A 14,972-nucleotide genomic window follows, 5' to 3' on the forward strand; every position below is an offset into this window, starting at 1 on the left:
CGCCTCCTCTGGGAACTTCCCTAGGTGGTCGTTTCTCTGTCTGATCGCCTCACAGCCCTTTTCGTGTTGGACTGTAAGTGCCTGTGTCCTCCTCCGCTCCCTGTACCAGACTGTGAGCATCTGGGTGTGTGCGGGGCTGCATGTCTGGGTTATGTCTGTGTTCTCAGTGCCTAGGCTGTGGTCCAAACTGAGTAAATACATAATACATGTTTCAAGGGTAAATGGATAAAGAATAATAGCAAACATTTACCATGTACTTACTAGGTGCCAGGCCCTGTGCTAAGCATTTTCCGTTCATTATGTCATTGAATACACATACAAACCCTATGAGGTAGATACGTATTATCTCCACTTTGAGAAGAGCAAACAGAAGCTCTTCAAAGAGGTTGAGTAATATGTGCAGAGTCACACAAGATGGGAACCCAGGTTTTTCTGGTTCCAGGGACCCAGGCTTCAAATCTCTGGGCCATTCTGAATGGCTATACATAAAAGTATGAATGAAGAAATGTTATACCACCAGGCCTGAGGTGGAGACTAGGCCTGGACATGGTACCTGCAGAGAGGAGCCCTGAGACAATGTCTCTTAAGTGACCCAGAGAATGAAGCTAGGAATGGGGTGACAGGTAGGGTGAGTAATTGTCCCTACAGGTAGGGTAAGTAATTGGTTTGCTTAGGGCTGAGGTTTTCCCCAGGATACTGGACTTGCAGCTCCACAATTGGGAAAGTCCTGGCCAAACCAAGATGAGTTGGTCACCTAGGGTTGGAGCCATAAACCACAAATTTCCTGTCCATGTGAGCAAGGACTCAGGAGCAGCGAGAGAGGGGAGAGGCAGCAGCCCTCGAAGGTAGTGAGCTCCCATCATGGAAGGTATTAGGTTAGTGCAAACATAATTGTGGTTTTTGCAATTTTTAACCTTTTAAACCACAATTACTTTTGCACCAACCTAATATAAAAGCAGGAGGCACAGACACCTTTACTTTCCTATTTTTCCTCCCACCTCTTTGGGATTCCTGTATGATCTTAACTTGGGGGTGGGTTCCTTGCTTTGTTTTACGCCCTAGGGTTCCTGGAGAGGACAGAGGCAGGCTGAAGCCTCAGTTGCTCACTGGTGGCTGAATGCTCCCTCGGATGGCTTAGGAGGAGCTTGCGTGCACAGAGCTGATCTGTGTGTCACGTGGCTAAGGGGTTTCCTGCGGAGCCCCGTAGCTTCCCCTCCCAACAGCCCTCCTGGAGAAAGGGCCCTAGGAAAGGGGACAGCAATATGAGAAAAACCAAGAACATGGGGATTTGGAGGGGTGAATGAGGAGGTGGACCTTGGGTTGGGAGCTGGAGCTTCTGTCTTGCGCCTCCATCAAGTGAGTGGTTGGTACTAGGGGGTAGGAGCCACTCAGAGGCAGGAGAGTCCACCTGGTCCATCTCTCTGTCTTCAGAGTGTTCCTCCAGACAGACCTTAGGGTCTCGAGTGGACTCGGGTTCAGCAGAGTCCCCAGCACAGACCCCTGGACTCTTCCTCCCAGTGGGAACCCCCAGGGCCAATAGACAGGTGTCACCTGTGACGGGGTCTCTTGGCAGGGCCTGAAGTTTCTCCAGGTTGCAGCTGCGGATGGGCACATAGACATAAAGGGAGAGCAGTGGTTTTTGCTGGGCATGGGGAGAGCTGGAATTTCTTTAGAAACCTCTGTACATGTCAAGTCCTAACAGTGACCGTGTACTTTTTTGCTTGTTTTTTAAGCTTATATATGCTTAAATTTTTTTTTCTGTTTTTGAATGTGCATAGCATACATACAGTAAAGTGTGTATATAAGCGTATGATTTGATAATTTTTTTACCTATGTATGGATACCAGTGTAACCACACTGTAACAATGCACAGACATTTCCCAGAAAGTTCCTTTTTTCCCCTTCCCAGTTTGTATCTGCCCCCAAAGGCAACCACTATCCTGTCCTCCATTGTCTTGAATAGTTTTGCTTATACTTGAACTTTGTATACATGGCATAATACAGCAAGTACTCTTGCATTTGGCTTCCTTAACTCAACATAATAAAGGTGTGATAATAAAAATATCATGTGTTATTGTACATGCTGGTGGGGCATTTCTTTCTTATTGCTGTGCAGTATTCCATCGTAGAAATATACCACTTAGTCTCCTTTTGATAGCATTTGGGTTGTTTTCAGTCTGGTGCCATTACGAACAGGCTGCTATGAACATGTGTGTCAGGCCTTTTGGTGGCCATATGCGCTCATGTTTTGCGTATATAACCAGGAGTGAAATTGCTGGGTCAAAGGGTAGGTGTATATTTGTTAAAGCAAATATTATTTCTGCTATAAAAGAAATTTGAAAAAAGTCAACAGTGATTTATCACTTTAAAAAGAGTATGTAGAGAGTGTGGTACGGGAGGTGAGGCTGGAGCACTCTGGGGCCCCAGTTGCAGCTTTTGGGGTATGTGGCTTGGATTCCAGAGGAGAAGGTCAAGCACAGGCATTGGGGGTGGGACAGGGAGGGCATGAGCTGTGCTTGGACCCTCTCAGACCACCTCCCAGGGAATGGAGGACAAGACGCTGTCTCTAAGGGCACATCCAATAGGCATTCCTATAAAGAGGCTGATTTGGGGCCTCACTCTCCCCACCTGTGCAATGGGCTGGGGAATGGTGGACTCAGTGGCTTCTGAGGCTTTGGGGTCTCTGGGTATCTGCCTGGCAGCCTCCTCTTTAAGCTTCTGCCAAGGCAAACACTGTGATCAGGGCCCCAGAGGCCTCCTCCTATCCCCAACCTGGCCCCAGCTGTGCCTCAGGCTCCCTGGGAATGGGTGGTGGGGGTGGGGATAAGGGGTGAGGTGGGCTAGTCTCAGCTATTTCCATGAAGTCAGAGCAGCTGCTGCCTAGAGCTTGGGAAGTTGTTTTCCTAGTGGGGCAACCCTAGGGAAATGCTAGAGGCAGGGCCCTGCCACACTGGGTGATCAGATCACCCCCAGTTGGGCTCAGGACTTGCCCCCGTACTCAGCAGCTGAGCAGAAGTACTTACTAACCCAATCAAATACTCCTCGGTCTGGTGAAAATACACAGCAGTGCATCTAAATGACTCACCGGGCCAGCTGAAGACACCTGCTAAACCTGGGTAATACTTATCAGCCTACTAAACTAAAAACTTCAGAACAGCTCCGGGTTCCCATCCCTTCCTGAGCTACGGGTCCTCTGGAGGGACATTCACTCCTTTTGTGGTTTGTTGGGAGAATTAAATGAGATAATGTCTACAAAGTGCTCCTCTTAGTGCCTGACGCACAGTGGGCTGTCAGCAATATTTACTGAAGGCCTATACAGCAGCCTCGTTTGTTGCAATTTTTACTCCCTCCACCCCTGGGGTGGGGGCAGTCCTGGGAGGTGGGGCTTTGACCAGGGATGGCTTCTCTGAACAAAACACATGAGCATTAGCCACAGCTTGAAACATAACGTGATCCGTCAGAGTCCTTTTTGAGTGTACTTGCTGGTTCTCTCTTGACTGTGTTTCAGAAAGCCCCCACTCACACCCAGATCCATTCCTGTATCAACCACCCCACTTGTTCGGTTCATCCTAAAGGTGTCGGACTTGAGCCCTGTGTAAGCAGCCAGTGAGGGTGTGTTAGGAGTTGCAGTGACTAATGCCAATACACCAATGTTCCTGTACATCTGCCCGTTCGTCTGTTTCCACATTATGGAGAAGCCGCAGCATGAATAGTTTGGAAGGTGTACTGGGATGGTCTCACTTGGTGTCTTAATCCATTCAGGCTGTGGTAACAAAATAGCGCAGATTGGGTGGCTATAAACAACAGAAATTTATCTCTCACAGTTCTGGAGGCTGGCAAGTCGAAGATCAAGGTGCTGGTGGAAGATTTGGTGTCTGGTGAGGGCCATTTCCTAGTTCATAGACAACTGTCTTAACACCGTGTCCTCACATGGCAGAAAGGGCTGGCAGCTCTCTGGGATCTCCTCTTTAGGGGCGCTAATCCCATTCCTGAGGGCACCACCCTCGTGACCTAATCGCTTCCCAAAGGCTTCACTCCCCAATACCAATACATTGGGGATTAGGTTTCAACATATGGATTCTGGGGGTACACATTCAGTCTATAGCACTTGATGTCCAGAGAGACGGGCAGGTATCCTCCAAAGCTCCTCAAATCAATGGTTAGTAACAGTCCATTTGCTTGCTGATGGGGGGGCCATGTATATTAAAATGGCACAGAGGAAAGCTTATCTACCAGTAATAACCAAGTAGAAAATGTAAATGTAACAGAAAAAAGGATAGGATTTGAAATCTATGAAGGCCTAGTAATCAACAAATAAAAGATGTATAATAACTCAATGGAGAAAATGCAAAATATTATTGAGGAACACACACACACAAAAGAATAAATGAAGATATATGTACCATGTTCATGGAAAGAAAGACTTAATATCATCAGTGCTTTAATTTTTCCCAAATTCATAAAATCAATGCAATCTCGATTAAATTTCCAATAAGATTTTTCATTAAACTTGTTAAACTGAGTCTATAATTCACACAAAAAGATGAGAGTGCAAGAATAGCTAAGAGAATTCTGATAGAACAAGGAAGGGGTCTTACTCTGACAAGTATCCTGATTTATTACAGAGCTTTGATAAGGAACACATCCTTGTTGTTAGCACAGGGGTAGACAAATAAATCAATGAAACAGAAAAGAGAGCCCGAAAAGAGACTTGAATTATATAGGACCTTGGTGTACGATCAAAAGACATTACCAATCTGTAGGAGGAAAGGATGGAGTATTCAAAAATGGAGTTTGGAGAAGCTTTTTATATGGAAAATAAATAAAATTAGACTTGATCTCACACCATATACAAAAGTAAAGTTGAGATAAAGTAATGACTTAAATCTGAAAAACAATCTTAAAAGTTTGTAGAAGTGGGAGAATTTCTTTATGACTTGGGACAGAGAAGGAGTTTTTAAGTTATGAAAGCTAGAAATCATAAAGGAAAGTATTACATTTAAGATCAACCAGATCAAATACTTTTGTGCAATAAAAGACATTTGCAAAGTTAAAATTTGAGCAAGAGTCTATGGGAAGACTTTTGCAGTATATGTAACAGACATAAGAGAGATGTCTAAATTTAAAAAACTCCCATAAATTAATGAGAAAAAGACAAACAACCCAATAGAAAACTGGGGAGAAGATATGAACAATTTAAAAAAAGGAAACAGAAACGGTAAATAAGTGTAAGAAAACATGTTTAACCTCACTACTTATCAAAGAAACGCAAATTAAAAAACAAAGAGATTCCGTTTCACATCCATAAGATTGGCAAAAGTTGGAAGGTTTGACACTAGTGCTGGTGAGGATGCTGGAAAATGTCAACTCTCAGATACCACAATTTGGCAATACCTTCAAAAGTTGGAAATATGTATATCAAGTGACCAGCAGTTCTGCTCCTAAGTATGAGCCCTAGAGAAAGCCTTGTGCAATGGACAAGGAAGTATCATGGATGTTAAACTTGGAAATAACTCACATATCTGTCAGTAGAGTAATTAAATAAATCAGTGTTATACCTATTTATAACGTAGAACACCGTACTGTTAACTAAATGACCTTGAGTTACATATAGCCACATTGGATAAATATAACAAAGTATAATTTTGATTTTTAAAAGTGTTGTAGATTGAATTGTGTCCCCCCAAAAGATATGTTGAAGTCCTAACCCCTGGTACCTACCTATGGATGTGGTCTTATTTGGAAATAGTCTTGGCAGATGCAATCAAGTTAAGGTGAGGTCATTAGGATGAGCCCTAATCCAATAGTATGACTGGTGTCCTTATAAGATGGAAATTCGGCCACAGACACACACAGAGAGGGGAATATCATGTGAAGGTAGAGACACAGAGGGAAAACGCCATGTGGTGATAAAAGCAGAGATGGGAAAGATGCAACTGCAAGCCAAGGAATGCCAACGATTGACAGCCACCACTTGTGAACCCCAAGAAGAAAGATTCTTTTGATGTGAACCCCAAGGAGGAATTTATCTGCTGAGAGGGACTTCCCATGGTCAATTGAGGGCCCAAATTTTATGAATAAGAGTCTAGCAGCCATTTGCTGACAGGAGCTCCTCATGCACTCTGTAAGCCGGGAAGACTCTCAGGCTGAATGGCAGCCTCCTACACTACGCCCTGCTTGTTTGCGCTATCTGAGTCAACCGCTGCAGGGAAGCCCTGCTTTCATGTTTTGACTAATGGACTGAGACCTGCCCTGTCCAATCAGAACTACACAAATCCTCATTTACATCTATACCAACCAATGGACTGCATGATTTGGACCAATCAGAAATGCACGATTTGGAAACCTCCTGTGCATAAATTGGAAACTTGGGAGGGAACGTTCTTATAAAAGATGGCCTCTCCTTGGTCTCAGTAGAGCACAAAGTAGAGCACAATTTAGATCGCTACCTGAATCTGTGTCTCCCAGGCTGCGGCTCCTTTTGCTCAAATAGATGCTTTTTTATTCTTTATTACAGTCTAAAATTAATTTTAGTTTGGAAGCCAGGAGATTAAGAAAAGCCTCTACCCAGAATCTCAGAGGGAGCCTGGCCCCACCAATACCTGGATTTCAGACTTCAAGCTTCCAAAATAGTGAGAGAATAAATTTCTGTTGTTTTAAGCTATGGTACTTTGTTATGGCAGCCCTAGGAAAGTAATACATAAACTAAGTTGAAAAATGATAAGCATAATATGACATCATTTATGTAAAATTTCAAAACACACTCAGCAATACTATGTATTGTTTATGAATTTAAAAAAATGGACTGGGAGGATACATACCACATTCCTGATATGGCTTCTGCGTAAGGACGGGAAATGGAACTGGGGAGGGGTAGAAAAAGGACTTCAGTTTAAAAATCTTCACCATCTGTTTCTTTTATAAAAAACGTCTAAAGCAAAAACGACGAATCATCTACATGTGTTAACTTGGGATGGTAAATATGTGTGGGTATTTGTGAAATCATAGTCTCTGGGTTCTCTGTTATTGAGTGTGTATCTATGACCATATACTTGTGTGTACCTGTGTACCTAAGTGGATTCCAAATATTTGCTTAATGGGTGTGTACATATGTATTTCCTGTGTTCCTGCTTGCTCTCACTGCCTTGCCATCTTCTGCTGTACAATCTTGCGTGGTGCCCCCTGGCATGATGGGAGCAGCCTTGTTGGGTCTGCACCCAGTGACCCTGGCGGACGAGTACAGCTTGATGGTATATCAGACCAGCATTTCTCCTGTCTGTCCTTGGGGCAGCTCTTGAATTTTCTGGATAACAAACACCTCCAGAACGGAAGGCCACAGGGGCATGAAGCTCGTCTGGGTCTGGCAGGGCGGTGGCAGGGGCAGGGACTATCTCCCACAGTTTCCTCAGTGCATTCTGAATGACTTGATTCCTAGAAGCCACGACCACAGATGGCAAAGCACCAAGTAAATGTCTCCCGAAGAAAGCAGACCTGATCCAGTGGCAGGCGGGGAAAGAGCCTGGGCTGGGCAGGTTCTCTCTCCACTGTGCACTATCTCCTTTGAGACCATGGGCACCAGGCTCCCATCTCTAAGCCACACACCAAGTGAGGGGCGGATGACAGCAGGTTGACCAATGGCGCACGTTATCACGCCACACTCCTGCATCCGTGGAAGGCATCACATGCTTTCTGTCTGAGGTCCCAGAGAGCCTCAAATTCCTTCTCAAGCAGACCTTGGGATAAGTCAGCATCAGCTGCCTGGGAGATGAAACCACTCCTGGGGTGGATGAGCCCTCAGGGTCTTTCTGACAAGGATGTTCTGGGATCCTAACATCTGGGTGGCAGTAAGACACCCTGGAAACTCTCAGTTACCTCATCTGGAAAGTGGGGACGAGAATCCCTCTGAGGTCTGCCATTAGGTTAAATGTGTAGGAGACATGAAATGCGCTCACAGAAGACAGTACTGGGCATATGGGAAGGATGCATGCCTTGGAAAGCACAGTGGAGGAAAGCACAGTCCCCCAGGTCCACCCTCGTGTGTCTTCTCCCTCCTTCTCCCCAGCCTGGGAGGAGCAGCCAGGATGTTCTGGGCTCCTATGTGCACGGTGCAGGATGCATTCATTTCATACTCACCCAAGCTCTGCAAAGAGAAAGGTAATTATGGTGATGATGATGATGGTAGCAAACAGATACAGCTCTATGTGTCTCCTATCCTTTTTCTAAGATTTTACTCATATTAGTTCATTTCACCCTCACAACTACCCTATCAGGTAGGTGCTGTTATCATCTTCATTTTATAGACGAGAAAAACTAAAGCACAGGGTGCTTAAGTCACTTGCTTAAGTTCATATAGCTGCCAAGAGTTAGACCGAGGTAGTCCCGAGTGTCAGTCTTTCCTGCTCTTCATAAGGTGAATGCCACCACTCCCATTTAACAGATGAGGAGACTGAGGCTGGCAGAGGACAAGCACCCAAGTTGGCCAGGCCCCTGAGTGAGCAGTGGTGATTTCTACCCAGCCTGCCTGGCTTTTCTCCTGCACCATTCCCCTGGGACCTGCTGTTGAGCATAGCAGAGGGTAGGGGCTCCAAATTGGGGGTTTTTGAGCTCGAAGATATCCCATATGGAACCCAAGCCCATTGTCCCCTGGGAAAAGATGAGGCCGCCACCTGGAATGGTGGATGTCCCTGGTGGGTGCATGTGGACAGCCTCTTTGGGGCTGAGGAGAGGGCAGGCCTTGAGATTGCCCATGTGGCTGGCCCCTCCTTAGGATGTAGGAGTTGGCAGGTTGGACCACCTTCTGCCCTCTTGGGCCAGGAGGCCAGGTGAGGTGGAGTCATTACCGGGGTGTGTCCTGATTATTTATGTGCCAGCCTCCTCCTTGGAGCCTAGATCCCTGTGGCTCCTCCCACGGGGTTATTTAGACCTATCTCTGTGGGGAGCAGATGCCCCCATGGAGTCCATGCGGGTGGGACCAGGACTGGCTTCTGAATGCGGTTATCAGAGGATAACTTCAGGAGGTGGGTCAAGCTGGCACTGAGCCCACGTCAGAAATGTGCGCATACACACACACACACACACGCACACAGTCATGCCAACACTCAACACTCTCTGTCACCACACAACCCCATCCCGTCCCTGCCACACACTCATTCTCATGCCCACGCCCTCACACTCAGTCTCCACCTCACACTCAATACACCGACTTACCAGAGATCGTGGGGTAGATAGGTCTTGGCTCAGGAGCCACTTGTGCTTGGTTTCCAACACCAGGACTTCTCAGCTGTGTGACCTTGAACAAGGCACTTCGTCTCTCTCAGCTTTATTCTCCTTATCTGTAAAATGGGCATAATAACCCCGCAGAAACCTCTCAGCTAACCTGATTGGTCCAAGTCGTTGATTAGGTAATCCAAAGGTTAGCTAAGAAAGGCAATCATTAAAAATGGATACAAGTACCTTAAACATTTTGTTCTAGTGTAAAACAGTCAGTGTGGGCCAAAGCTGCTGCTTTGAGTTCCAGGCCTCTGGCTGGAGTCCTACTTTGTTTTGCTGGCAGCCACAGCACATTGCTAAAGATTTCCAGTTCTTTTTTTTGTTCTTTTTAAATGGAATGCAAGGACACTTGTGAAGCACTTTGAATTTTGAATTCTACATTGTTATCGTGTTTCCCCAAAAATAAGACCGGGGAGCAAAAATAAGCAAAAATTATATTAATTTTTGCTCCAAAAGACACATTAGGGCTTATGTTCAGGGGATCTCATCCTGAAAAATCATGCTAGGGCTTATTTTCTGGTTATGTCTTATTTTCAGGGAAACACGGTATTATCCCCTCCCGCTCCAGATCTCTCCCAAAACAAAATCAACAGATTTATTTTTAGCAATTCATATTTATTGTGTATTTCCAAGGCATTAGACTTAGTTTTTCTCAAAACACTACTTTCTTTTTTTGCAGTCAGATTTCATTATTTTTTAAATTTATTTAAATTATATAATTACAACAATAAATAAAAGTTGGCCAAACCTTTTTGGGAATAAACTCTCCTGATGTTGGTAGCTCACAGCTCAGCCAGTGGGAGCAGAGCTTGGGTAAGGTGAGGAATGTTCTAGAAGCTTGAGCCATCAGCGTTGGTGGGCAGTATGTTTTGACCAGGGGACTAGAGGGCCAGTAAATTGGTTAAATGCAGTCAACTAAGATAACTTCTCCTGGACCCATGTCACATGGCTATTAGGAGTGTCAGAAACAATTTAGGTCTCTTAGCCAGCACAGGAAGTCACTCTGTGAACTGTAGCTCTGGCTTCTGCCATGCACATCCTCGTCACACCAGCTTCTGAGGCAGTGACTGGCTCCTTGCACTGTGGGGACTTCTTGAGGGTGGGGGAACCTTCTTCTCCGTCTCTCCAGAGGCTAGGGCTGGAGCATGATGTGGTGTCTGGCTCCAAGTCCATGTCTTTACAACTGAACCATGTGCTGCACACACAGATACCAGGAGAGGGAAGGAGAAGAAGGGAGTGGCACTGCCCAGTGCCAGACATCCTTCTGAAAACCAGGGAGGCCCGACCTTCATTACCTCATTTCTAGGTCCCTTGTAAGTGCCCTGTGGATGGTCCTGCAGCCCAGGCTGAGCTGACTTCTGTTCAGAGCTATACTCCTGATTCTGAGTGGAGAGAAAGAGGCAGGTGAGCAAAACCCTCCATCTGGAGGTCCCCATGGTGGTCCCTGCAACCTTCCCAAGTGGCATGCCCTGGGTTTCCACTGGGTGACCCTGGGAGGCACCTCCTAGATGCCTTGTGGGAAGACACAGTCTGGAATAGGGCAGAAGGTCCAATTATAGTCAACAGCCCCAGCCTCCAGGGTCTTTTAGCCAAGGAACGGGTGCTGATACTATTGGGTATACCCTGGCCTCCTCCCCCAGGCAGATGAGAGTGTTTGCCCATGTTGGAGCACAATAGGGATGGGGAGGCAGGAAACAGGTGGGGAGAGCTTTCACTCACTAGAAAAGGCCACAGCCACAAAAATAAGACTTTCATGATTTCAACCCATGCTAAGGATGACTAGTTTAGAAGCTCCACAACCAACCAGACTCTAATTTCTGGTTTGGGCTTAGCTGCTACATATTAATAGCACTAGCTATTCTTTTTTAGGAATTTCCAGCATGAAAACCCCTTTCCCAGCCATGATCTTCACTGATGTTCACAAACAGCCTCATGAGGCAGGTATTACCATCTCACCTTGCAGGAAACCTAGATGGCTTGGTCAACCTTCCAGGGATAAATAAGATCACACTTGACAACATCACATTAGCCTAAGTATAAGGAAGCTATCAAACTCAGTTTTCACTTGAGAGCTGAAATTTTGTCAGTGGCAATAAACATCAACAGTTGTTTTCCTTGAAGGACGGGCTCACTTCTTTCATTTTTTAAGAAACATCTGCCAAATGCCAAAGTCTGATTAACCAAAATTCACCTACCACTTGAAAGAACTTTCAAATAAAAATGGTATTCTGTGAAAAAAGTGGGTAGTTGAGCTGGCAACTCAAAAAATCCCAGGAGAGAACCATTGTATTGAGTTATGCAACAGAAGGGCTTTCTGTGCACGTCCCATTCTTTTACACAGCATTTAAAAAAGATGTGTACTCCAGGATTGAGATTTAATCATATCAGTAATTTTTACTAATTCATCAGGGGCATTATTAAAAACTTCTGTGTGTGGTGGTGAGGAATACAATGATTCTTAGGACAGTTTGGTGGCATTGCTTTCATTCATTCAAACCACCTTTGCTTGTGCACCATCAATGAAAATGTCAGACCATGAACAAAAAAGGCAAACAACTTTTAACTGATACTATGAAAATATTGGGCTCGCAAAGCCTCCAGAACAGTCTTGGTCATATCTGGGGTCTGCAAATTACGCCTTGAAAATTGTTGACTCTGTTTAATGCGGTGTTGTAATGACTTAGCTGTGATCATATATTTAAATGTCTGGAGCAGTGCTGGGCATAATGTAGGTAACCAACTTCAGTTGTTTCCTTTTCTTCTTCAGGTATGCCCCAATGATTCCTTCTTTAAGAGGGTTGTCAGTCAGCCCTTTCTTTTTATTCCATTAGATAGAAATAACAGGACCAGTCCCCCCCGCTTATCCACTCTCCCACATTTGGAAGACTCAGGGAGATCTAGGGACACCTAACTCTGTGGCTGTTTGACTCATAGACTCACAGACTCTACAGAGAATTCATTGTTTGCCTAGTGAGCCACATTGTCGGAGCTGGCCAATATCTGATTGCTAATCTGATTTTGAGAGAAATACTTTAACAAATATTTTATAAGTCTTGATATTGTAATGTATTCTTTAATCTTTCCCCAATTCTGCCCTCTAATCACCATGATCATCCACATCAAAAGAAGCAGGAGAAGAGATTTCTATTGCTGTCTTATCCAAGGGCATTGCTGAGGCTATGCTTTCAATAAGTTAAAAGTAACATAACTAAGATAATATGTTTTCAATAAGTTAAAAGAAAGAACTTTGGAAGATTCCAAAGATTATCGAAACTGTACATATCAATGAGGCTGGTTTCTATCAGACGGACACCAATGACAGCGATGTTCTCTAAAGCAGTTAGAATGATAGAAAGAGCCAACGCAACATAGGGAATCCATTATGTAAGTTCTGGCCATTCACAGCGTTTGTAAACATTTGGAAAGTACTTCTTGTCTGCGTTCACTTCCAGTTCTGCTTTAGCATTAAGTATCATGATTACTAATGTTTCTCAACTCCTTCCTTTCCTCTTTCCTTCTCCTTCCTCCTCCTTTCTCTAAGAAAGTTTGATAGGTTCCTAGCTCTTCACATGTTATTATGAATCAGATTGCTTCCCCAACATCCAAGACAACCCGACTCAATGAGTTTTTCTGGAAGTTAAGGGAGAAATGAGAAGTTATTTCAGAGCCTTGGGCCACCAAGAGAGAGCAAGCCTGCTGGATATATCAGTGAGGTATCAGTGAGGTAGCAGAACTGGTATGAGAGTGGACTTGTCAGAGAGTGGGAGGTGTGGCCCAGAAAAGATGGAGGGAAGATATGAAAGACACACTTGGCTGAATTTTATGAAATGTTAGAGGTTGACCTCTTAGTTTGGCCTGGAACTCAATGCCATGCTGGTGCCATCCTTTCCTTTTTTGCTTCTCTAGGGACAGGCTGGAGTTCTGGGCCAGAATTTCCACCATGGTCTATCAGTAAGTCACGTGCATGGCATGCATTCAATAAACATTTCTTCAGAACCTTTTCTATGCTGGTGATACAGACATTTTTCAGCCTCTGTTCCTGCCCTTGATGAGCTCTTGATCTCATAGGAAAGTCAGATCATCAAATTTAACTCATTGTGGTAAGGTTTATGACGCACAGATGTCCAAGACATTGTGAGCCCAAGATCAGCTACCCTGCCTGTTCCAGAGGGAGTGATATTAGATGGGGCCTTGAAGGATGAGTAGGAGTTTGACAGGCAGAGAAATGTCCTTCCAGACAAAGGCACACGTAAAAGCACACGGACGTGTGAAAGAACAGCGCACTCAGGGAGAATGAGAAATTACAGGATCACTGGTGAATGGCAGCTGATGGCGATGATCTTGGAAAGGTGGAAAGAGGCCAGGTGGTGAAAAACCTGAATGTCACAGGTTTTGGACAGGGAGGAGAAGTCAGCCAGATAGGAGGGGTCAAACTCAAGCCTGAGTTTGCTGACCACTCAAGGTACCAACTTAAAAGAGTGAGAAGTCCCCAGCTCTGACCAGGAGCATTTTATATACTTCTTGCTGGAATAGAAACCAGTTGCAGGATGTCAGAAAACCCAGAACAGCTGGTTGGGGCAGACATATGTTATTCCTGGCGGTGAAGGGCAGGGCTGAGAAAACAATAATTCAATGCATTTCCAAGTCATCCAAAGCAATGCATGTCATTACACAAATATTTGTTTAGCTCCACTGTATGCAAGACGGAGATTATCAGTGCATTTAAGACGAAGGTCAAATACCCACACCCGCGACCTGGGTATTGGTCCAAGCTCTGCCATTGATTTCCTGAGTGGATTTGGGCACACTGCTTTTCCTTCCTGGGCCAGATTTTCCCCATTGGTACAATGTGGGAGTTAGATTTGACAATTTTGACCGTGACTTCCAGGTCTCATGTTTTGTGACTCTGACTTGCTCTCTGATCATGGGCAAGACCCTTCCCCTTTCTAGGCCTCAGTTTCCTTATCTGTAAAATGGAAGGTAGCGCTAGATTTAGCTCAAGACCCATGGGCCCTATGTCATGGACACCCAAGCTTCCCCCTCCTCCAACCCAGGGTCCCAGGCAATCCCTCCAGCACACTTTAGCTTCCTCTACATTTCTCATCAAGATGCAACATACTTTAAATAGCATCTGCATGACTGGCTGGTTTTTTTCTTCCCCGAGAAGCTCTCTACAAAGTGTGCCAAGTGGCAGCTGTCAGGGCCGAGGTGGCATTTCCCTCAGTGATGCTGACAGCAGCTGTCCCGGCGCAGGCTGAATGGAATGGAAATGACATCATGTTTATTCAGGAAAGACGTTCCCAGACCCAGATCAGTGTCAGCAAGATGCTGGGATGCTTGAGGAGGGAAAACACGCTCAAGACCAGTCACTGGATCTCCTCTCCTGTAACACACACTGCACCACACACAACATATCTCCCACCCCTCCCCCTTCCGTATGCACACAGCACACACCATGCCCCACAAATCCACACCACTCCACACAAACAGATCTCCATATATACCACACTCTGTCATATACACATGCAAAAACATACCGATGTGAGCCACACACTACACATCTTCCTCCCAAAACACATAGCACAAACACATATCAACACATGCCACAATAACAGCACACACATATGCACCATAGGCTCAAAGGTATACAAACACCCAGAGGCATATACTGACACACAGGATCACTCCCAATCTTCATATAG

This window comes from Rhinolophus sinicus, linkage group LG04 (assembly GCF_036562045.2).
Source record: "Rhinolophus sinicus isolate RSC01 linkage group LG04, ASM3656204v1, whole genome shotgun sequence".
Taxonomy (NCBI): Eukaryota; Metazoa; Chordata; class Mammalia; order Chiroptera; family Rhinolophidae; genus Rhinolophus; species Rhinolophus sinicus.